Below are 25660 nucleotides of genomic sequence, written 5' to 3'. Positions count from 1 at the left end.
TCTTGGAGTGCCAGTTTTCATAGCTCTAAAACAAAAGTATCCTTATTTGATTTGCTTTAGTCACAGAAATGATGTGAGGCTCTGTGTGGCAATAAATGTGAACATCCTTTATAAAATGTCAAGCATTAGACAAATGTGAGTTGCCATCACTGATATTGTAATGAAGAGGTCAGAAACAGCACGTATATCCTGGCATCCAGGGTATGCAGGAGCCTGCTGGCAAATGGACCCTTAGGGATGGTATGAATGGTAAAGAATAAAATGCTTCTGTTTGAAAGGTTGAGAAAGAAATATGAAGCAGTTGTATTTTACAACTAGAGCTTTAGCCCCTGTGCAATAACCCCTGGAATCTATTTGTATTCAGAGATTTAGGTAGGGAATAAATCTTGTGAAAACTAAACTTGAACTAGGTTCATCAATGACAGAATCCCATCATCATTGGGAAGATGGAGGGTGGGGTTAAGGAGTAGAGGTGGGAGGTTGGGATAGGGTGAGATAAAGGTTAAGGGTGGGGATGGGTGTGCAGATATTCATGACAGAAGGAGAATTACAAGGAGGGGCTGCTGGACCAGGCTCAGAAAGAGGATATGAGAGGCTACGATTGCAGATTGTAAAAAGGTATAGTGGTTGTTGTGTGAACGCCCTCTCCTCTCCCTTTGTCCCCTGAGCCCAGCTATACCCTCTGCCAAAAAAAGAAAAAGAGCTTGACATGATGGATGATCCAAGCAACTCTGCTATGGAGCCATTTCAAAGGGCAGAACTCAGAGGAGGAAGTCTTTCAGTGCATGGGGAGCACTGATGTCCTGAGCAGAGCAGAAATGGGTAGTTGGCTACAGTACAGTCCAATGGCTGGTTCAAGAGCTCACGTGATGTAGTTTTCCCCAGAGCACAACGACTGATACCAAAGGAAGAAGGGGTTCTTGGAAGAGAATCTGATGTCTCAGAATGTGCATGGAGTTCTCTGGCTAGCAGAGTTGTGGGTGTAAGTGATAAGATGACTTCATTTGTAACCACATTTGGGTATATACAATTTGTTCATGTAATCTTGTCAGTTTTATTCTTCCCTATTTCATTCTTGAATCGGTGTGAAATCTAGCCACCCCAAGTCTTTTTTCCCCCAACAAGCTTATTCTCGATGTTCATTTTAACCAAATTTTATACACATTAAAATGTGTTATGTGTCTGTTAAGAGAAAGTGGGGTGGTGTGGGAGAGGTCAGAAGCATATACAGAGTCACACACTTCCAGAAAGACACACAGACACACAGTGATTTGCTGCTGAAATGGCTATGATGATCAAATCACATCATGTAATCAGTGGTTAAAATGAACCCAGAAATCTCACTGATATTATATATCAACTTTGCTCCAAAACCTTAAGTGTACTTAAATGTGTGAGGCCAAGCATCTGGGACACTTCTCAGGGGTTAACAAACTGAACTTTCTTCCTTTTGAGGTTCTCTTTTGCCTCCTTGCTCTCCTCTCACCTAGGTAGGCCCTTTCCAAGTCTGTGACAGAGCTGTGTGCAATTCTCTCTCTTTTTTTTTTTTTTCCCATCTCAACTCTGCAAATAGAAACTGATTTCATTTTTTCTCATGTATAAAGAAATAGTGCATCTGACTTCACAGGCCAGAAATAAATGATTGGAAAGCATCCATCCAGGCTCTGGGGAAGCCCCTAAAATTATCCTCTACCTTATGGACTGTCCAGATTGTATGTGGGGCTGGGGAAGATGGGGGAAGGAAAGCAGGATTTGGGAAATAACATTTTCTCGGGCCCAGGTGCTGTGAGTGAGTCAGATGGCTGGGTGAGTACCCTGATGCCGGCTCTGATTTTTAGGAGTCCATTTGCTCAGTGCCAGCTTTGAATGTCCAAGCATCTGGGCGGACCCTCTGGGGTCCCTAGTTAATGCAGCTCCCTCTCTCTGCACGTTGTGTGAACTTCCTTTATGTGTGAATGCTGCCTAGATCTAGGGGTTTCTCCTGGCTTACCCCGTGTTGCATCTTTGATTTGGAGTTGCTGTGGGTTTGAATCACAAGGCTTATGCCTTTTCTTTAGAATTTACCAAAACGTCTTATGTACATAATCTTATTAGATGTGAAAAACAATACAAGGTCATTTTACTCTATTTACAGATAAAAAAACAAAGGAGCAAAAAATAAAAATTATTAGCTATTGGAGAACAACTTGGGTCTAAAATCGTTCAACAGCCTTGCAGATAATAAAAGTAATTTATCACCTTTGTCTATATACGCTCTCTTCCTTAATAGAACTAAGAAGACAACAACATAAAAATACCATCAATTGAAATCATCAATATGAAATTCTTTGAAAACCATAAAGTGGTACAAAGAAAGGTAAGGCACCTTACCTCAAATACAGCTTGGAACAACAATGCAGGGTATGCCTAAATACCATACAATAGTGTTATAGTTGAACTTATTCTGTCCCTAGTAAAATAGAGGTCCTTCCCATTTCAAAGGCATTCTCTAAGCCCTTCTTTGCCCTACAAAATTAGCATTAATCCCACTTGCCATCTCTCACCACCCCCATCTCTTCCTTGGGGTTCCTTATATCACTGAATGAAGAGCCCCTGAGCTGTGAACTGTGGCGAATGAATAGATTTGTCTTTACACACAAACCGTTCCTAACGTGTGTATTGCCCAGGATTTTATGTTATAGCATTTCCTGTCTTGCTGGCTAGGAGTATTATCAGTAGAAGAAAATAACTGAAAAATTTCGTGGCACAATGCTTTATGGATTTTGAAGCACTTTGACTGATCTTCATAAACACCCTTTGAAGCATTACCATTCACATATGACAAGTTGAGAAGCTGAGGTTCAGAGAGATAAGGTGAGAGATAAGGAAAGTGATGGAGCCAGGACGTCAGCTCTAGCTCTTTGCACAAGTTTCCCCATTTTTTTCCAGGGCAAGCCAGGTGATCACTGTGATGCCCTCACCAGGGTAAGGAAGCTATTGAGTCTCCTATACATTAGTCATCTCCATAATGACTCCACCACCACCAAGGCAAAGGCGTGGCACCTCCTACTCCCTGTCTCTTTGTTGATATTAAGGGCTGCCCTTATATGATTATCTTCTAGAATTTAATTAAATTTCTACTGTGTCACTTGTCACTTATTATTTATGTGACCATGGCCAAGTTACTTAACTTCTTTAAGCTTCAGTGTCTTCATCTATAAAATGAGGACAATGGTTATTATGGAAATTAAATGAGAAAATATATGTTCACTTGGCCTGGCACGTAATTAACATTAGGTATTATCTTTCTTCTTATTAGTTTTTGTTCACTTTCCACTTCGTGTTTGGGTTGGATTTACATTTTAGCCTGGTTATTCCTGTATTCATTTTTTAGAGTGAGGTGGATATTAAGTGGATGAGTAATGGGAGTCACTGGCCCACACTAAAATGAAATTAGATGCAATAGCACTAGTGGAGATAAAAAGATTAGTTTGATTATTTTTTATGGATAAACAAACCAGTGTTTACTCTTCTGAAGTCTCTTGCCATTACATACTGTGCTATCTGACTACTCATTGAATAAGCATTTATTTAATTCCACTTATGTGTCCTATTCATGTGCTTGCTGCTGTAAGGATTACAACCGAGGACTATTCTGAGCTGAGGTCTGGTATGAAACCTTTATGCCTATTCTGGGGAAAAGATTTTACAGGCTAACTCTTCCTCAGGAATGCTTCCAAGTGCTGTGATAATCATTTAAAATATTTTCCAAAAGGAGCTGGTTTCAGAAGAAATTCTGTTCTTCCAGATTGATGCAATAAATAGGCAGAATAAGTTATCATTTGTGTCTTACCACTTTTCTTGAAGACACAAGCAATGATTGAAAATGGTGAAATGATGGGATTGTGTCTGAGGTCACAACAGATGTAAAACCTTTTGAAAACTATGCCTCTTTATTGGATTTTCTGATTTTGTTTTGTAGTGCCTTAGGCAAATTACTTTGCTCACACGTACAATGCTCCAAATAAAAATATCTCACTGGGCTGTCCTGCAGATTGCATGAAATATGATGTGAAAGCACTTAGCATAGTGCCTGTCACATGGTAGCAAGTATCCAATTAGCAGTGTTTTTCTTCTACACTGATGAATATGCTCCTTGGCTTTTCTAGACCACTGGTTTAAATCAAGTCTTCCTTTGAAGGCCCTCCTCCTGTTATCTGCTTTTATTCTGTTATCCCCTTGAGCATCTCAGTGTTTCTTCAGCTCAGCATGGCTTCACATACATAGCCCGTCAAAGAGCTAACAATGCTATGCTCTGGCCTTTCTGGTTTGCTGGAGCTACTTAATCAGACAAATCATTGTGGCTCTTTTTTGTGCAACTCATTGATGTCCAAAGCAACTAATTAGAGAGAGGAAGTATAGAAAATCAATCTTTACTAGCATTGACATTTCTTCCAACTTAAGCAATTGGTTTGCTTACATTCTTTGTGAAAACCTGTTGAAATCTAAAATTATCCCAGATGGCAACATTAGAGCTTTCTAATAGGTTTTCAGTGTTAGAATAAAGATTATTTGAACATTAAATACACAGTCAGAATTTGGAAGGGATCCAGGATATTACATGAGCATACTAGACAAGTAGTTTGTACTTATGACAGCATTAAAGAAGCTTCAAGAGAAGAATAACTGTTTAAGAATCTTGCCTACTTAGAGGGGAAGAGGATTTTATTAGATATTATCCCTTTGCGCCTCCAGTTCTTGATGTCTTTCTGCTCTGTACTCCAGGAAGCCAACCTGTATGAAACACAGCCACCGGGGTCTCTTGGCCTTGGCTTCTAATTGTATTTGGCCAGTGGGGAACATTGGTCAGAGACTGAAGGGAGTGTAGATTGTGAGGGCAAGACATTTAGCACTCCAGCTCCCTCTTTGCAAGGTCACCTTGAGCTGGCTGTGTCCCCTCTGACTAAGTCATAGCTCCTATAAAGTTCTTTCCACACAGCCTGTCTCTCTCCTGCTTCCTGCAACTCTCCCTTCTTTTGCTACTTTAGTGGGGGTAACTGGGCATGTTACTAGCCTCAAGGTATTGTAGATGCCTTGTGGTTTTTCTTACAGCCTTCTTGCATCTTTGTAAATAGTCAGATTTTATTGAACTTTCCTTAAATTACCCAATTTGAATATGTCATCTGTTTCCTACTAGAAGCCTAAATGAACTTATTCTTTCACTGGGATAGTGAGGGTCATAGGTCCTCTCTTGTAGTGTTAGCAGAATCAAGTGACAGATGTCAGAAAAGCAACTCACGCAGTACCTGGTATATACCCCTTAATGTTGGCTCTCTTTCCCTCAGTTCATGGGTTCTTGTCAGATTAGATATGGGGAGAGGCTAAGACAATTCCAGACCCAGGCCAGACAACGCAGCCTCAGGTTCCAGTACTGGGAAAATAAAGCCTCGTAGCTTCTGGCTGTTAAAATCAGTCGGGGTTGGGCAACAGAAGAAACTGCCTGTCTCTCAGGAGAGTCCATTTAGAGGACCCCCCCACAGTCCTAGAACATATGCAAACCCACCCATCTGGGCACCACCACCAGGGCAACAGCTAGAGGGGCGCCAGTTGCATTATTCCCTCTCTGACCCCTCCCCCGCATGCAGCACCACAAATGATGAAACCGGCCATCCTGCACTGACAAAACCTAAGGCTCCCTTTACAATGTAACAGGTGTGCCCAGACAGGGAAGAGGGTTATCAGCAGGGTGGGAGAAGGGGGATAATGGAGAAAAGATTCAGGGATTAAGAAGTGTAAATGGTAGGTAAAAAATAAGACAGGGACGTTAAGAATAGTAAAGGAAATGGAGAAGCCAAAGAACTTATATGCATGACCCATGAGCGGAACAGATTTTTACTCAACACTCCTAATACAAGGCTAGTCCTGGAGACGCCTTATGTTGGAAATCTTAGTAATAGTTCTGTACTCTATGGAAATTATACTCCAAAAGAAAACTTGATTCCTACTTTAAGGCCGCGGACTTCAAATAATAGCATGGAGACTTACTTGGCCAATGTTAGTTATATTATCTTTTTTCCCTTGGGCTTCAGATTTCTGATATAATTTTAGTGTTTAATTTGGTGAAATTCCAAGTTGTTTAATTGACTAATGCACACTGAGTAAAGGCCTTAATGATTTGTGCTAATATAGAAAGGAGACATAAATTCTACAATCGTTTTTAAGTCCCCAGATCTCTCATTTTAAAGAGATGCCTATCATTAACTTTACTCAACAAATGTAACTAAACTGACACATTTAAAAATTTTTTAAAAGCTACATATAATTTCAATTTTAGAAATTAAATATTACTGCCTAATAACTTATGGTATACTGGGAGATGCTTTGCTTTACTTTGTAATGGGTTTTAGTTTGGTGACGCTTCATAACAATTTAAGTTTTGCTGCACCCTGATTTTTCCACGCTTAAGAATAAGTGAATGATTGATATCCAAGTACTTAAGCATATTGGATATTTATTGTTTAAATGAAACTGAGATAAATCCTTTTTATGAATTAAATAATCTTGTAACACTAAATGGATTAATTTCTATTTTTAAGTTAAAATTTTGGTCAACTTACGTGAGAGAATATTCTTAATTGCTATTTTTATTTATACAAGCTTTATTTAACATTTTGGACTGTTTATACTGTGAATTTCTTACCCAGCATTGTTATTCTAACTTTAAAGACAATAATTATAATAACATATCACCTAAGTCTGTGACTTTAGTTGCACTGGTTATTGAAGCATATTTTCTCGTCTTTCATGATATTTAATTTGTTGCCTCTCTTACCATTACATGAAGTTTAGCATTGCCCACTTGATTCCATTGTACTGTAGACTACTACATATCTGTTTTGCTAATTTTTACCTTGACTTTTCACATTTTAGTTAATGTTTGTCCAATACCTCAGAAGTAATTTATAATTTCTTTCAATTGTGTTACTTAATGATATTATAAAATACAGATATCATTGAACGGATATTCATTAGATCTTCTTCTTAGAACTGAAAACTTAAAAATTTATTTCAGACAATTTCATAACAGATGAGATTTCTCTGGTTTAAAGTTTTTTTATGTTCAAGTGTTTGTCAGTGTTTGTGTTCCTAACACAGTGCATGACATAATAGTTCCTCAATCTGTGTTCTTTAAATCTGTGTTAGATAAATTTTAAGACAACGCCAGAAATTAAGTCAGGGCTATAGCTGCTGTGCAGAACAATTTCATACAGCAGGCCTAAGGCTGCTATCCTTAGAAAGTCCTGCTTCAATATCTGGCCTTGGTTGGTGTCTGGAAACCTGAATCTGGGGAGGGTTCCCATCATTCCCTAACTGATAAGAATGGCTCACTATACCCAAACTGTTTGTACAAACAGTGGGGTTCATGCTGAACACTTCCTTTCCTTCTGGGAATCATGTATTTTGGCACATGCTATGGGGAAGATGCCTGTGTGATTAGTGTGCCATAAAAACCTTGGCACTGAATCTAACAAGACTCTTGCACATTTCACATGTGTTATAGGTCCTTGCTTTTCATCACTTTGAATATTTCTTGCCAATCCCTTCTGGCCTGAAAAGTTTCTGTTGATAAATCAGCTGACAGTATTATGGGAACTCCTTTATAGGTAACTACTTTTCTCTTGCTGGTTTTAAGATTCTCTTTTTGTCTTTAACCTTTGGTGTTGGTCTCTTTGGGTTTATCTTATTTGGGACTCTGTGCTTCTTGGACTGTACGTCCATTTCCTTCACCAAGTTTTGGAAGTCTCTGTCATTTTTCAAATAGGTTTTCAATTTCTTGCTCTGTCTCTTCTCCTTCCAGCAACCCCGTGCTGTGAATGTTTGTATGCTTAAAGTTGTCCCAGAGGCTCCTTATACTATCTTCATTTGTTTGGATTATTTTTTCATTTGCTGTTCTGATTGGGTATCTTTTGCTGATTTGATTCTCAGCTTCATCCACTGTCCTGTTGAGTCAACTCTCTGCAAATTATTCTTCATTTCAGTCTGGTTCTTTTTTATGATTTCCATGTCCTTTTTTATGCTATTGAAGTTCTCACTATGTTCACTGAGCATCCTTATAACCTGTGTTTGAAGTCTGCGTCTAGTAGATTTCTTGTCTCATTTGTTTAGTTGTTTTTCTGGAGTTTTGCTTTGTTCTTTCATTTGGTACATGTTTCTTTGTCTCCTCATTTTGGCAGCCTCCTTATGTTTGTTTCTATGAATTAGGGAGAGCTGCTACATCTCTCAGGCTTGGTAGAGTAGCCTTATGTAGTAGGTGTTCTGTAGGGTCCAGTGACACAACCTCCCTGATCACACAAGCTTGGCACTCCAGGCGTGCCACTTGTGTGGGCTCTATACTCCCTCCTTTTATAGTTGAGCCTTGATTGGTGTTGGCACATCAATGGAAGATATTTACTCTCAGGCCCATTGGCTGCAAGGACTGGCTGTGACCACCAACCACTGTGGAGGATCAGCTGTGCAGCGGCCCACCCCACAGAGCAGGACTTACTTCATTGGGGTCTGGTGCCAGTTGAGTCTGCCCCTTCAGTGTTTCACATGTTGAGTGGTCGGGTGGTTGCTTCAGTGTGGTCTGGATATATCCAACGGGAGCGCGGGCTCTGGGGCCTCTTGGAAGGTTCAGGGTCAGCTGCCACCTGTGTTCTGCCAGGGCCAACTGGCATGAGCTACAAATAAATCTGTAAAAAGCCATCTATTTATGCTGGGCTTCAGGGTGCTTAGGTAAGGACAAGATGCCAACCAAGGCCAGCTGCTGCTAGTGCTAGGTTGAGGCCACTTAGTGATAGGTACAGGGCATACTGAGGCCAGCTGCTGCTTGTTTGAGATATTTTAGGAAAGTCTGAAGCATGAGCCAAGACAGGCCATTCATATTTTTTAAAAAGCCACTATAAACAGCTTAGGTGGGCCCACTGGTTGGGTGGAGTGGGGTCTCAGGGAATAACCAGGACAGGGCAAACGGTGTGAGTCTGTCTGATTGATGGAGACTCAGATATGGTGCCCACCTGTCCTCTCTGTAGTGGGTCAGGGTCTCAGAAAAGAACAATGGCCTCTGCTAGCACTTTTGTCTGGCAGAAAACTGCCCCCCACCCAGCTCTTACCCAGATGCCAGGCAATTCAGTTCCTCCCTGGGTGTCTCTTGTGTCTTAAGCTGCTGCCCAGTACTGGGGCTCAAAGGGAGTGAGTCCAAGGAAGTCTGTGTGTGGGACAGTTAAGAAAAATGCCTGGGACTCAGAAGCCCTCCATCTCACTCAGCCTCAATCCCCACTGACTTTTACAGCCAGAAGTTATGGGGACTTTTCTTCCTGGCACGGGAACACTGGTCTAGGGGCCCTGGTGTGGGGCTAGGACCCACCTCGCTTCTCAGGATATCTGCAGCCAAGATATCCTTCCCGATATTTATCCACCATACATGGGTGTGGGACCAGCCCGTTCTGCATCTCTGCCCCTCCTGCCAGCCTCAATGTGGCTGCTTCTTTAAATCCCTTGTTGCAGGACTTTTATTCAGCTATATTTCAGGTGGTTCTGAATGATGGTTGTTCTGTAGTTTAGTGGCAATTTTGATGTGGTGGTGGAAGGATGTGAGTACTGCATTTACTTATATTGCCATCTTGAGCAGAGTCCCTGATTAAACTTTTACAAAGGGCAGTTTTCCTAACAATTGCAAAATAATGCATTCCTTGTAAAATATGACTTCACCTGTTTAAACTTTGTTGTACCAATGGGATCAAACATCACTTTCCTAAAGTCATGTTTACTCAATAGACCAATATCAACTGTACCTTTTATCAGATTAATCTAAGTAGCATTTACATATTCATAAAAGTTAGTGGGAATTGATTTTACTTATGTGATTGTTTATTTATTTATTTACGCAATCCCCAAGTTAGGGCTAGTCTCTAAAATTATTATTTAGCCCTGGCTCAGCTGGTTGGGTGTCGTCTCTCACAAACTGAAAGTTCACTGGTTGAATTTCCAGTTCAGGCACATGCCTGGGTTGTGGGTTCCATCCCTGGTCAGGGTGCGTGTGAGAGGCACTTGATTGATGTTTCTCTCTCACATTGATGTTTCTCTTCCTCCCTTCCCCTTTGTCTAAAAATAAATAAATGAAACCTTTTAAAAATAGATAGAAATTAAATAAAATTATTTAAAGCTCACATTTCATAAGCTATATGTCATTCTTATAATAATGTCTCTTGTTTAACTTCATTGTTATAAATTATACTTGACTTATTTCAGATGCGGCAGGAGTTTGAAAAAATTCTAACTAGAGAACTAGAAGAAGGTATGTTGCCATATTTTATTAATTAAATTTTGATATTATTGATTTCTGAAATAAATAGCAAATGGCATCCATTTACATGTTTGAGTAACCCATACTGTATTAAGTATTTTCTTATACATAGGGATTGAAAAATGTGAACGCATAAACATTCACAAGGAAGAATACACTTATTTGCATTCATTTATCACATTTCATAGCTTTTTTAAAATCTCAAAAGTCCATGTATCTCTTTTAGTTTCTGGCTGTCCCCTTCCTTTCCTCTGCCATGCCTATGGGTCTGTCAACCTGCACACTGAACCTCTTGTCAGAAAAGTGGGCTTCATTCACCTCTCATGTTTTTGCTAGAGATATAAGGCCCAATAACCTGACTCATCTAGTAATGCTTAGTCAAGCAGTTACAGTTCATATAGCTGTCGCTGAGGGGCAACATTTAAATCTCCAGTCATCGACTTTGTCATTGGTTTACCCTTGACCCTCAGGAAAAACTCCAGATTCCTTTGCATGGAATAAAAACACAGAAATCCATTTAGTTCTTGCCAAATAATTCAGACTTATTTCAAAATACCACTTACCCTTCTCTGTCCCTTTGCTCTAGCATCCAGCCAAACTAGACTATTTCTAATTTCACAAGTGTTCTCCCTCACCTATAGCCTGGGCATCTGCTTCATTTGTTTCTCTGGCACACTCTTTCCTAATTCTTCAGCTACCCACTTACAGATATATATATATCACCTTCATCAAATAGCTGACAATATTGACACAAAACTTGGATGTCCCTTCTGTGTGCTCCAGTAGTGCCCTTAATATTTGTCATCTTATATATGACTCTGAGTGGAAACTGCACATTCATCTGTCTTTTGAGTTTATAATATATGATTGTTCAGGGGTGGACTGTGTCATCTCCACCTTGTAACTCCAGTGCTTGTCATACTCAGTGCATGGTTGTTGATTAAATGAATGAAGAACAAAAAAACCAGAAGCTCTGATACTTAGCCACAATAGCAATGAATACAGTCGGCAACCATGGACAAATTATATTTCATAGTAATCTTGTGTGTGTATTGTAGTCATATATAAATGTTTTCATTCTTCTTAACACTTATACTTATTTGTATTCTAGATAAAGAATATAATCCTTTAATTCTTTTTCCAGGTGCTGCGGAATTTGAATCTGAAGCCTGCACAGCTTATCCTATAGGTCAGGCAGATACATGTGAAAATCTACTTCTGAAAACATCCCAAGAATATACACAAATGTTAAAGAAAAAATATATGATCTGAAAGATAATTATTTACTGGACTATTTACATAATATTCTAATTATTTTCCATTAAACACATACTATGTGGCTGCAGTCACTCCAGACTCAGCCAGGCCTGCTCAGACCTCCCCAATAAAGGCTTTGAGTTGGTTTACATGTCTCCTACCGTCTTCTTCGCACAAGCCTAACATTTTGGCTGAATCCTAGAATGAGATGTGTTCAGGGACACTTGGAATTTCACAGTATTTTTAAATTCTTTATCAGCACAATTACTAGAAAACATTGGCTGCTTTAATGAACTTTTTAAAAGCAGTGGTCATGGGTTGCAAATGAAGGAGGTAAAGAAAAATGAAAATGAAAATGAAAAATCGGCATCAAGAGAACCTGTGATTATATTACCGAGCAAAAGGGGGTTTGAATCACGTGGCACCTTGGTATAAGACTCAACAATTAATGATGAGGAAAGCAGGTCTTTATTTACAATATTCCAACCTGGGGAGGGCTGTGAGCATTACTTCTCAGAGCCCTGTTCTCCCACGGGACCCAGCGTTTCCCTTGCTCCCCAAAAGGCTATCAGCGAAAAACATGCCAAGAAGTTCCCCATTCCTAATCTGTCCACTCTATCCTTCAGGATCTGGGGTATGATGTCACCAGCCTCCATATAGTAGTACAGGATGTCTTCAGCCTCCTTATAATAGTCCAGGAAAACATGTGCCGTGTTGCACTGGATCATGGGAAAGTCCAGAAAAGTTCAGAAAGTCCAGGTCTGCAGGGCAGAGTTCTTGGCAGCTTGGAGTCCACTGAAGTCAGCACACTTAAAGCGGCAGCAGGCTGGCTTTCTTATAAGCCCAGGTCACATGGCCCCCTTTCCTTCTTTTAGACTGTCTGGCTCCATGCCCTTTCAAAAGCACATGGTTCTCTCCTACCTCCTTACAAACTGCATGGCATTACCCTGCTTGATGGCTGCCTCCTGATTTTTAAATCCCTGACTATGACGCAGTGGGCATGGTAATTGGTTCTGACCATTCCCAGAACCTTGGGTAGGCCCTGTAAGCTCTTTCGTTACCTTTCTATGGCCAAAACCCCTCCCATCTCCTTGACGCTTTGGAAGGACCAAAGCCATTTGCATAGTTAAGACACTTGCTACCAACCATAGATTTGCAAAGGCCTTCTTAGGAAAAATGGCTGTGCTCCACTGAGTCCCATCACTGAAATTTTGGGGTTCCCTTTTCCCACCCTGTAACAATTACACCAACATTTGAGAAGACTGATTCACTAACTGGTGGTCAGTTAGAGATCGGGATGATAGATGTTGAAATCCATAATTTTTTTTATTTCTGGGTGAAGGAATATGAGAAATGGTTATATTTTCTGGAAATAAAGCAGCCTATGTAGTGTACAGGCTAAGACAAGAGGATTTGCAGCTATATCAGTGTTGAAAATTTAAGATAACAAGTGATTCTTACATACTTCCACCCAAGTTGGAGGCATAGGTAGACATGCTTTGCCTCCTCGAACAGCATAAGAAGGATCACGATTAACTTCAAAACAAAAACCAACCATAACTGCCAGAAAATCAAACTGTATGGAAGTCCGACAATCAAGGGTTTAAAGAAATACAGTATTTCCTCACTTATCGTGGGTATTACATTCTCAACCCCCCCCCCCCCGCAATAGGTGAAAATCTGTGAAGTAGGAACCTTACATTTATTTTAGCATTTTTATGCATTTTAAGGCTTTATAAACCCTTCCCACACACTTATAAACCGTTCCTAGTCCCTTATTAACCTTTCTCACTCCTATATTAAACTTTTCCACACTTTTATAAACACTACTTACGTTCTTAAACATATTCTACACTCTTAAACCTATGTAACTTTAACAGCATACGTATACAGCACCACAAAATCCTGGGATATAGCCAAAAATCCGTGATAAATAATTAAATATAATGTTTTTTAAAATCCCGTGATACAGTGAACTGCCATATAGAGAGGGACTACTGTATTCATCCAGGAAGGCAGGAGGAGCGGCGATGGGGAGCCAATTTGGAGAGGATGTAATTTGATGGCAGCCAGTGTAATGGGCGGTCCCACATACATATGTGGCAGATAAAAGCCCAGAGGAACAACTCGGAAGCAATTCCAGACCCAGGCCAGACAACGCAGCCTCAGGTTCCAGTACTGGGAAAATAAAGCGTCGTAGCTTCTGGCTGTTAAAATCAGTTGGGGTTGGGCAACAGAAGAAACTGCCTATCTCTCAGGAGAGTCCATTTAGAGGACCCCCCCCCCCCCACAGTCCTAGAACATATGCAAACCCACCCATCTGGGCACCACCACCAGGGCAACAGCTAGAGGGGCGCCAGTTGCATTATTCCCTCTCTGACCCCTCCCCCGCATGCAGCACCACAAATGATGAAACCGGCCATCCTGCACTGACAAAACCTAAGGCTCCCTTTACAATGTAACAGGTGTGCCCAGACAGGGAAGAGGGTTATCAGCAGGGTGGGAGAAGGGGGATAATGGAGAAAAGATTCAGGGATTAAGAAGTGTAACTGGTAGGTAAAAAATAAGACAGGGACGTTAAGAATAGTAAAGGAAATGGAGAAGCCAAAGAACTTATATGCATGACTCATGGACATGAACTAAGGAAGGGATTGCTGGAGGGAAGGGGGTACCAGGCAGAGGCGGGGAAAGAGGAAAAAATTGGGACAACTGTAATAGCATAATCAATAAAATATACTTAAAAAAAAAACAAGTGACCCTTAAAATAAGCAGTTTCTAAAAATAGTTGCCATGGAAGTCAGATTGTAGTAAATAAGTGTAAACCACTCCTTAGAGAATTTTTACTGGGAAAGGCAATAGACAAATGGATGATCAACTTGCCTGAGATTCTATAGTTAAGGTTGACCGCTCAAGTGATCTGTTTTCCATAACAATGAAACTCTCCCAACTGCTTGAATTTACCTCACGTATCAAAATATTTTAATTATGCCTCATGTGGAAGTCAGTAAACAGAAAGCTCTTAAGTCAAAGTAGGTTATTGGGTATTAGAATTGCTAAAGCCCTATCCCTGACTCATCAGTATCCATGATTGACAAGTAGGATTTTATCTTCCAAGTCTATTGGGAATAAACCGGGAGATTAAGCATCATTCTCATAAAGATCTGCTGGTTCAGAGTCTGAGCAGGTGGAGAAGGATGCTAGTAGTCCAGGCCGGGTCCTGACTTCTATTAATTTTCTGCCATTTGTATGATTAGCTACAATAAGAGGGGAATATTATGTTATCTGACTTAATGAAGTAATATATTTCTAAATAAATTTCATTGCAAGTTATATAATTGCTGAGATGCCCTGAATTACAAGCCACAAAGAAGGAGCAGCTAATAACTAACTTAATTCTATTTTCTGGAAACTGCAACAGTTAAATGTTAGAAACTATGAAAAACCCACTTTGGGGTTGATTTGCGATTTCATAGTAGGTTCAACAAATAAAGTTCATGAACAGATTTTACTTTTACTATGCTGTTTCCCTAAGCATCTCTTCTTGGTGTATTATCTCATTTAGTCAATCATCCTAACAACCTTGTAGAATAAGGCAGTGAGATTCTTATATTGCAGAGGAGGATTTTGAGCCAAAGAGAAGTACTGTTTTAGAACAAATAGCTATTGGCTACAGACCTAGGACTTCTGAGTTTAAGACACTTGCCATTATGTCAAGCTAACTCTAATTAATTTACAGAAGTGTATTGCCATCAAGTCATGACTGTTTCATGTTTTTATTTTCCTTAATAAAAAGTTTGTAGAATTTACAAATTTGAAATGTATGGTATAAAGTCTTGATATTAGCTCAAGATATTATCTGAAATACTCTTAAGAATTTAATATATTTGAAAAATATTTTTGATATCAGTATTACGGTAGTCATATTATTTATCACCAATTTTATGCACAGCAATCATCAACTAACTTCTGAAAATACAGAAGAAAGGAGATCTAAAACGGGTTTCGAAAGTAGCAAAAGTCTTGGTAAGACATCTAATAGTGAATTACTTTTGGCAGTCCCGCCATTGATAAGTAAGAGTAAAGAAGTTTTGATAAGAAAGAGCGGTGAAAAAAAATGTGTAAATCTCACGTACAGTTTTTCTTTTATAATTTCTTTCTTAATAGAATAGTATTCAGTACTGCTTAAACAGTTTATTGTAGGTAATTTAAAATCTGGGACAGTATTGTCTGAAAAGAATTTCATTTCTTTAGTCACGACGCCTAAAATTTCATATTATATCTTTATGTAAAAACGAAAAAAGATTTTAAAGTTAGGATGTTGTATGTTTCCTCTATAATCACATAATAACAAATTGTACTTGTTATAAAAATGGTTCTTTTGTTTAGTTTTTACAACAAATGGATTATATTTAGTAAGTAAATACTTGTTATTATATCCTGATTTGTCTGACTAAAAAAAGTAACTAAAACTGGGAACTCAACAATACCTTCCTAGTGCCATGAACAAATGGCAAGCGGTAAGAACTACAAAACTTAGCCAGTGTGCAGCATTCCCAATGAGATTGTTTTTTAAAGATATCTACTGATAGATAAGTCAGAAAAGCAATGCCTTGTTGAGAAGCGTAAGTTATTCTATATGTTGTTATATGAACAAGGTCTCACTGTTAACAACTTCCTTTCTCATAGGTCAAAACAGAATGGGATATTTTGACTTAATTAGAACAAGATGTTTCCTTCTGTTTGCTGGATAATTGTCACGATACTGTAATTTCTTTAGAACAAGATTCTCTGTTGCCATTGGTCAAAAGATAATCAAAATAAATATTCAATAGCCCAAAGCCAACACATTTTTAATAAAAGTATAAAAATGTTTCACAGTAACAAAAATCGCTGGTGTGCTAGCTGGATGTGACACCTAGTGCATCGCGCAGCCTGAGCTGTATGAGGACGCCTTTGACTTAGTAGACCTTTATCAAAGGACTTGCGTAGGTTGTTTTGCGAGTTATAAGAAACACAAAGATGAAATAGAGTTTTGATATTTAAGGCATTCATAATATGATAGAGCTGTCCTTGGTTTATTTCTGTGGTTTTCTTAAACGTACTTTTCAAAGAAATTTTCAAAGTTCATTTATTCATTTGTCTGCTTAATGGTGTGCCATTTAACTCTCAAGTGCCTTAGGTGCTAAGTGTTACTCTGATGTTGCAAAATACAAATATTTTAAAAACACAGTCCCTGCCCTTCAAGAGGATGTTGTTATTGTCATTTGTATTACTTACTATACTTTATTCAGTGCTTACTAGGGACCAGAGTCCACTAGGAATTTATAATTATCATTCTTTATTCTTTTCTATTAATGCATAATATGTCCCATACACTTTAAGTGCATAATGGGGAATTAGGGTTTTTAAAAAGTGGGTAGATTGTTTTTTCAGCTACCATCAGTTCTTTATGAAATTTTCACCTATCCCTGTTGAAATAAAAAAGTCAGGAAGCTTCATTTATTCCACTTAAAATGTGCTCTGTTTCTAGGCCTACATGTTTTTTATTTATTTCCCTTAAAAAATCTTATTCATTTAAGAAATAGCAGTAATAGTTGGTAGTGTTTTTTTCCCTTTGAAAGCCATCTCTTAAGAGCCTATGATTGACTAGGGCAGAAGCAGTGGCAAAGTAAAGCAGAGACAGAAGAGGTCTAGTTAATATGATTTAATGATGACTGAATTTAAAAAGTTAGCAGGGAGAGAGAAATCTTAAGATGATTCATAGGTTTGCAGATTGTGCACTAGTATTTTAATTGGACAGGAAGACTAGGACTTTATCAGATGAACAGGGAAGAGCAGCAGGTCAACAGAGAAGACCAGTTTTCTTTTTCCATATGTATTGAGATGGAATATCCATGGATAACTTATGTACATTTTGTAGACAATTATGTTTGACTTTTTGCCTTGTCCTGTCAACAAATGCCTTTAATAGTGAGCTATATTTTTAGCATAATAAGAAATTAAGAAAAAATTGGGAGCAAATAAAATGAGTAGCAGAGGGGAAGTAAAGGCAGGACTCTCACCATCGCAGTCTAACAAAGAACTTAATAGAGGAGGCAAGAAGCAGAGGGAGACATGTCTCACCCGTTGACCAGTAGTCGTGAGCCTGGTCCGATAAGGCTGCCAGGCATTCCAAACTACAGAAGTAAACTATGAGAGTGCACGGGGAGCCCTTGAAAGTCTGTGCGTATCATCTCCACTAGCTGGGAAAAGAAAAACCTTGAGACAGGTAGTCATCCCAAGGCCTGGAAGTGGGGAGGGGAGGGGTCTACGGTGTCCAGAGAAAAAGCCCATACAAGAATTCAGTTAACTGCCTGCCTTCTGTCACGTATGCAAAATGAACAAATAAAGTCTGCAGCGAGATAAGGTTTGGGACTAACAGACTCCCACTCATACCTACATTTGGGTAGTCACATCTCCCTGGGGGAAGCTGGCACCATCTTTACCCATCAATCAATCTGTAATTCCCTCACCCTCATCCCACCTGGCCACCTGGGCTCTGGTCACATGGGTGCTAGTCACCCGCCTTTGGCCACCCTTGTTTTGGCCACCCTTGCTTTGGCTTTCCCATTCACTGATAAACTTTGCATGCACACTTCCAGGCTCGCTGATCTATAATTCTTTACTGCATAGGTGAGAAGAACCAGGGTCCGGTAACCATACTACATATGATAACTATAGCTATCACAAGCGATTGATGCACAGTTATTATAAAAAATTAAGCACTGCTTAGTTGGAGAAAATTAACAGTGGTGTTCTTATTTTCTTTATAGGAAGTTTCATACTATAGAATGTCGTCGTCGTCGTCGGCAGCCGTCCGTCTCGAGAGACGATGGTGTAGCTTCTTAAGAGTCTATCTGCACCGCCGAGAATGGCTGTGCAGTCCGACTCGGGAGTGACACGGTATCTGTCTCCTCCCGTGTTGAATCGACATCTTGCGATGACGCTGGAGTGTCCTCTCCAGTGAAGCTGAAGCTACAGAGCCTGGGCAGGGTGATATGGAGGGTCTGCTGTTGCCCATGCAGCAGACCCCCCCTCTCTTCGCAGCTGAAGGGTCCAAGGGAAAGACGGAGTCAATACAGCTTGGCTTCAGGTGCGCCGCAGGAGTTGCCGGTGTTGACTGCAACGTCAAACCGCCTTAGGGACTCCGGCTCCGGATTTTCTGTCGGGGTTTACTCCCTTAGCCTTTCCCCTGAAGAGGTATGCTGCAAGGCAGCGGAGGTTTTTTGGAGTCAGAGTTTTCCTTCTCTGATGTGCCCTGACTGGAAGATCGAACCAGCGACACTTAGCTCGCAGGCCGACGCTCAATCCACTGAGCCAAACCAGCCAGGGCTTAATAAGGCCAATTACAATGGTTATAACTAACATTTATTGAGTGCTTACTATAATACAATAAAACACCATTTTAAATGTGTTGCACATACTATCATATTTAATTCTTATACCACCTAACCTCCCAGCCAGAAACAGAAAAGCTAACATCATTTGGAGAGAAAGCATTCATGTTGGCAGGCAGATTCCAACGCAGTATAGGAGATAGTGATTTCAAGGAACCCAAATGAGGAGGCCACCCACTAACTAGCTGGTGACTTTCCAAATTTTCCAGTTATTAATGGTACCTATCTCCTCCCATGGGATGAAATTCAGCTGCCCACATGCATGTACATCCCCCAATGATGTCAAAGGCCCTGGCCTTGGGTTTCCTCAGCACGAAAAAGCCGTTTGCACTTGTTTCCCAGTGGCTCAGCTTTTGTCTCCAAGACCCTGCTCCACACTGAGGCTGGCCTGCAGCAAGTGTGCTGCCCTCAAAATGCTGCAAGTCCTCAAGACCAAAGGATACTGTCTCAGAATCCTACTGGAGTCTTTAGGGAAGCAGCTTTTGGGGTCTGTGGAGTCTTGCAAGACACAAGGAGAGCCCAGTGAGCTCAGGGAATACCAAATGGGGGAAATATTTTGGGAATACTGACATCAAGGGATACCAAACACCTGTTCTGTGGTTTGGGAGATGCAAAAGGCTCTACTTGCAATGATGACATATTTTGCTGAGGATTATTTAACTCCAGAGGAAGCAGAGCCTGGCTATGAAGAGCACACCTCAAAACCTGGCAGACTAAATCCCAGCTTTAGCGCTTAGTGGTTGGTGACTTGGGCAAGTCATGTAACCTTCCCTCATCTGAAAAAAATGAGAACGCGGAAGCCCTTACGCATAAATTGCTTTGAGAATTGGTATTTACTTCACACAGAGTTCACTAAATGGCAACCATTGTTATTATTATCATTATTAGTCCGAACTTTGAACAAAGAAGAAAAACCAATATTGGCATAGTCCCATATATACACACAGGGATGGAACTCTTGCTATGGTTACACATCTGGACCTTAAGTTCAAATTAAATGGTCACCAAGTTAGGAAGCCACAAAGCAAGAAAAAAAAAAAAAAAAAAAAAACCCTGAACAATCCTTTCCATGAAGGAGCACAGAAGCCACAGCCACGCACAAATAAAGCATAAAGATATTAAAATCAGAGCAACTAGGACCAGGCCTCAGCCCCCCAGAGAGATTTCACAAAAAGCTATATAGGCCCCAGAAACTAGTCTTCAACCCCCAAAACTAGCAAAACGGACAACTGTGAGGAACGTCTTTAATTCAGCAGTAATTTCACAAATGGGAAAAGGTTATAATAGTAATGATAGTGACAACAGCTGTCATTTGGGGGTGGGGGGCATCTAGAATGTGCCAGTCACTAGGCAAAAAGCTGCACATCCCCTCAGGAGGTAATTTTGGCCTCATTTCACAGGTGGCAAAATTACGGTCTAGATTGGGCAGGCAACATATCTGAAAAGCCAGCTAGGAAGAGGCAAAATTAGGGTTTTGTGCGAGCCCAAGGCCTGTGCTCTGTGATGCAGTTTCACATTATTCACCTTGGTTCCTCTACATCTAGCCCAGGGCCTAGCACAAAGTATCACAAACTGTTTGGTGAATAAATAAGGAAACATAGGAAAGTGCAACATTGGGTGCTCTTGGGTCACAAAGCACTCCTTCAAGCTCAGGAGAGCATGCCTGCCTTCGTGGGCTTGTTCGTTCACGATGGCTGTGGCTGCCATGCACCTAGGGCTGGAGGGGCACACTTGTCCAACGAGGAGTTCAGCCATGGCGGCCAGAAGAGTGGCAGGGCCAGGTGGAATTGTGCCATGTTTTTCCCCACAATCACCGTTAATTTTCTCTCAGCAGCAGCTCATATAGTAGGAGCAGCCAGATTCTGTAAGGCCACACCAATTAATTCTTCAAGAGCCTTAATGGCCTTTAAACTCATTATCATTTGCTTTTGAGGACAAATAATAAATCATTCTCAGCCCCTGAGCATCCTCCTCCGCCACACAAACACACATTCCAACAGGGGACTGGGTCACCTCTGTGGAACTCTCTCCAGACCTGGCCAGATCTAAGCCCATCAGAGCTGTGCTGTCGTCTTGCCCCTGTACTTGGTGGACAGATATTCCATCCCTCATTATAATTCAAAGCAAATTTACAAAAGAGGAAGGAAGAAAGTTCAAGGGGTTAGTGGAAGTGGGAAGAGTAGAATGCTGACTTGAATAATCACAGCCTCTGACTGAAGGCCTGGGGCTCGCCAGCTGGGCAAGGGCTTTTAGACACCCACTTTCGCAGACACCTCTGGTGATGCAGTATTATCATTCCCTTTCATGGCGGGGAAAACTGAGGTCCCAAAGGGTGTGGTAAGTTGCACAAACTCACCAAGCTGAGCTGGGATTTGAAACAAAGTCTGTTTTTCTTTTACAGCTGCCCTAAACTCATAGATTCACCTGGAAAACCATGATCCATCCCATGCTCCACAAAGTCCAGCCAGGTAACACCTGTAAACACACACACTGAGCTCCCATAGCCCAAGGAGCCCTGTTCAATCCCTTCGAGAAACACCTATTTGCCCAGTCATCTCACTGTTTGTGCAGAAGTCAGTTCTGTCCATGTTTTTGAACTCAAGCTGTGTAAATATTAACACAGCTAGTTCATAGTCAGACTTCTTTGAGCAAAAGTCTGAAAATTCCAGCAGAGCTGGCAGAGGCCCTCCAGAGGTCTAGCATCAGAATATCTGTGCTTTACTTCAGGCTTCCTTTGTAATATTCTGCTCACCCTACCTTAATGTGCCCATGTAGAAAAGGAGGGCAGGGAAAGACTAGGGCTGCCACAAGGCTCAAACAGCAAAGCATTAGGTGCTCTACATGAGGGCTGTTAGAAAAGCCTGCACTTGCAGGGTGTCCCAAGAGAGGGTGTCTTGGACTGTTACAGACTGGAGTTCTTCCGAGGTCTCTGAGCATGCTGGATCCTTTCCGGGTTCAGAGAGGAAGAGATGACCAGTGCAAGGAGCTCCTTGCTGAGCCCCTGCAGGCCAGAAGCTTTGCTGATTTTCTCTGGTCCTGCCCCAAGCATGCTTCAGAACCACACCCCAGACATGGGGGAGCAAATGTGGCCCACCTGCTCTGAGGCTGAAGGGTGAACTGATATGTACCCAGAGCCTAGAGCAGAGGCTGTATACAGCAGACTCTCAATAAACCACGGAGCCTTGGTTGACAAGACTTAACACTTGAACTCAGTTTTCTCTCCTGCAATATAGGATACCAGTACCACAATAACAAGTATGCAAACGTAATACCAGGTGGGACAGCTGCTTAAGGCAGTGGCACATGTGGGATATGAATATCAGGATCCTCGTTCTCAGGCTCATCCACTGATCCCGGACAGCTGGTGCTGCAGCTGCAGCTTGCTCAGCCTCCACCCCAGATGCAAGGAACAATGGGTCCCTGGGAACTGCATCCCCACCACCTCATAAGAAGTCTCAGGCCCACAGCCTCAGGCCCCTGCAGTGAGGAGGGGGCAAAGGGAACATATGCATGTTCTCAGTGCAACTGCCAGACACAGGCTGCAGGATTTCTGAACTCAAAGATCAAATGGTTGCTGGTGGACCTCCCCCCAGAGGGCCTGACACAAGCCAAATCAGTTTGTCAACAAATCCCCTCCATCCCACAGCCCTACTCCTTAGGAGGGGCCTGCAGACAGCTCAGGGGGCAGCTATGCTGGCTAGTGGAGAGAGGAAATCAATATTCCCAGTACATACACACCCTCTCTTGCCATAAATACGGGTCTTTTGATGCTCAGACAGCCAGCCATAGGCCCTGAAGCAGAAAAGGGTTGGTTTCTGGGACACAAGCTCATCCTTCCCACCCCCAACCCACCCCCATACTCCATTCCTTACCACACCAGGTGTACATAAACAAACACTCCCATTCCCACCAGCAGCCCCCTCACAGCCACCACAGGAACCACAGAGAACTCCACCTCCCTCATCTCCAGGTACCCAGTACACTGGCAGGTGGCCCCGCCTGGAGCACACCTGAACCACATACGCACAGCACTTGAAGAGGTCCCTCAGCCTGGCACACACTCCCTGACAGAGTGGACACACAAACAGGCCTGCAGGAGGGCTCCCTGCATGCCTCTGGCCCCCTGCGACCAGTCCCGAGCACAGACGCCCGCTGGCCAGGCTCGCTCTCACAACGCGGGGCCATGTGCTCCCCGGCCTCCCACCAGATAAGAAGTCCTGTCAGTTTCTCCCACGTTTGCACCTCGTCACTCACGAGCATGAACACACACGCACGCCTCCCACCCAGACAGCATCTTTTTCCCGCACGCACACACTCGGGTCCTGGGTCCGGTTCGAACACACTAACACAGACGCGCTGCACCCTGTCACAGCCCTCCCTCTCACACAGGCACCGTCCTGACAGTCAAACAACTCTCATAAATCCGTGCCCGAAGCCTCTGTGCGGTGCGCGCACTCACACCCCCAGCAGTTTCTAACAAACCATCGCACGACAGAGCACAGTGCCCGGCTCTCACCAACCCTCCCCTGAGTAGTGGCTGGGGCGCTGCGGGCACTCCATCGCACCCAGGGCCCTGTCCGCCCGCCTCTCCCCACCGCCCTCTTCCCCGAGCTCCCCGCCTGCCCCTGGCCTCGGCCCTGCCGGGTGCCCTTACCCGCAGTCAAGCTCCAGCTCCAACAGGGACTGGGTTCGCTCCGAGTTGCAGTTCAGGCACCACATGGTGGCCGCGGCGGGAACTGACGGGCCCGGCGGCCGGGGCCCAGGCCCAGCAGAGAGCCGCCTACTCCCGCCAGAGGCGGCCGGATCCCGGGGCCTATACCCGGCCACCACGGGACCTGGCCACCCGCCACGCGAACGCCCTGGCGACCACCAGTGCCTGCCAGTTCCCACCGCTCCCGGCCCCAAGTCCGATACCCAGGCCAGCCAAACCCAGCACTCCTCTTGTTCTTCCTCCTCCTCCTCCTCCTCCTCCTCCTCCTCCTCCTCCGCCACTGCGGCCCCGCCGGCCGGCTAGGCGCAGAGCAAGGCCCGGCCAGAGGAATGTGGCCCGGGAGAGGGAGGGGCTACGGAGCGGGGCTAGGGGGCGGGGCCGCGGCAGGAAGCGCGCGGGGGGGGGGCAGGGCAGAAAGGGGCGGGGCTTAATAAAGAGGCGGGACAAGCAGATCCACTGTGCTAGAAGGGTGACTAGCGCAGAGGCGCGATTCTCGGGAAAGAGCCTACCCTGTCCGAGCAAGTTCGGCCTTTTTCTGGAAGGACTGTGCACTTCTCCAACACAGATATCCCTGATATCTATACCTACACTTCCCCAACGTGCAAGCACAACAAATACAAAAACTCAAACCAGGTATCTGTAGTCCTGCTCTGCTGATGGAGCCAATGTCTGCAAATACTGACTTTGGCCACAGTTTGTAAAGCCGGGTCTTTGCTGTCCTGGATGGTGTAATTCTGGAGCTCTGATGCTCCTGCCCCAGAGGAAGGAGTGGGTCCCACCCTGAGGCTAGGGATGCCCTTTTGGGGACTTTTTGATGTGGATCTAATGGAAGCAGCTTCTTTCTCCTTAAGTCCATCTAACCCCCTGCCCTTCCCTCACTCAGAGACAACTTTCAGAAACCCGTGGCAGGCTTAAAGTAATACTTATTAATATTTCAGAACTCTTTACTGATATTTGGTCCTCAAGACAACATCGTGATGTTGTGGAGTTATTATAGACCCCACTTTCCAGAGAGGAAACTGAGGCTTAGCCTAATTGGGTTAACTAAGGCTCTTCCCTGCATCTTCTCTCCCAGGCTACTCTGCTCAGCACACCCTATTATATATACACAATCGTGGAATGCTGCTCTCAATTTGAATATTTACTTGTTTATTATCTGTCCTTGGGCTTCATGAAAACACACACAGTGCCCAGCACCCACACTTGTGGAATACCCAAATATGGTTGGGAGATATCAAGCAGACATTGATAGAATGTATAGAATGTATTGTCAGTCATTAGAAGTCTTTATTTCTTATTCTGATTATAATAGGATTGTTACTGGTTTCACATATTTTCTGACATCATTGTTTCCTTTATTCCTTTTATGTCTTTATTCACGTGGATGTAGATCTACTGGAATTTCCAAAACAAGTATCAACACAAACAAATTCAGGGACAGGTATAACACATCAGCCCAAATAATGGACTTATCATTATCACCCAAAGTTCATAGTTTACATTAAGTTTCACTCTTTGCGTTGTACATTCTATGGGCTTTGACAATGTCTGATGACATGTAGCCACTATTATAGTATCCTATAGAATTGTTTGACTGCCCTAAAAATCCTTCATGCTCTGCTTATTTATCCCACCCTCCCCCCCTAACTCCTGGAAACCACAGATCTTTTTACTGAATGTCATATAGTTGGAATCATACAGTAGGTATTTTTTGAATGTTTAAAAAATTAAAATTTCCAAGGTAATTAAATGTAGTTATCCAAGATGTTTTTTTGTCCTTTATGGGTTGTTGCTGCTGCTGTTGTTGTTCATCAGCGTAGGATCTGATGACATATGCCTTACAAGCTGAGAAAGCATGATTTCTATAGGCATTTGTCACATACTGGGGAGGGTTGAGAAAAATTACATCACGCACTACTGCATAGCCCTAAC

The 25660-nt window shown here is 42.4% G+C and overlaps 1 long non-coding RNA gene across 1 annotated transcript; it reads left to right on the top strand.

The window, feature by feature from the left end:
• Positions 1 to 5862: 5862 nt before the first annotated feature.
• LOC150019580 (uncharacterized) lies at positions 5863 to 11527 on the top strand. Its single transcript, XR_016509268.1, has 4 exons — positions 5863 to 6033; positions 7541 to 7643; positions 10270 to 10315; positions 11469 to 11527. It is a non-coding gene; the product is annotated as an uncharacterized LOC150019580 (long non-coding RNA).
• The last annotated feature ends 14133 nt before the right edge of the window (positions 11528 to 25660 follow it).

This window comes from Furipterus horrens, unplaced genomic scaffold (genome assembly GCF_987537825.1).
Source record: "Furipterus horrens unplaced genomic scaffold, mFurHor1.1.pri manual_scaffold_2, whole genome shotgun sequence".
Taxonomy (NCBI): Eukaryota; Metazoa; Chordata; class Mammalia; order Chiroptera; family Furipteridae; genus Furipterus; species Furipterus horrens.
The sequence above is the reverse complement of the archived record's forward strand: the minus strand, read 5'-3'. Positions and strand labels throughout refer to the sequence as shown.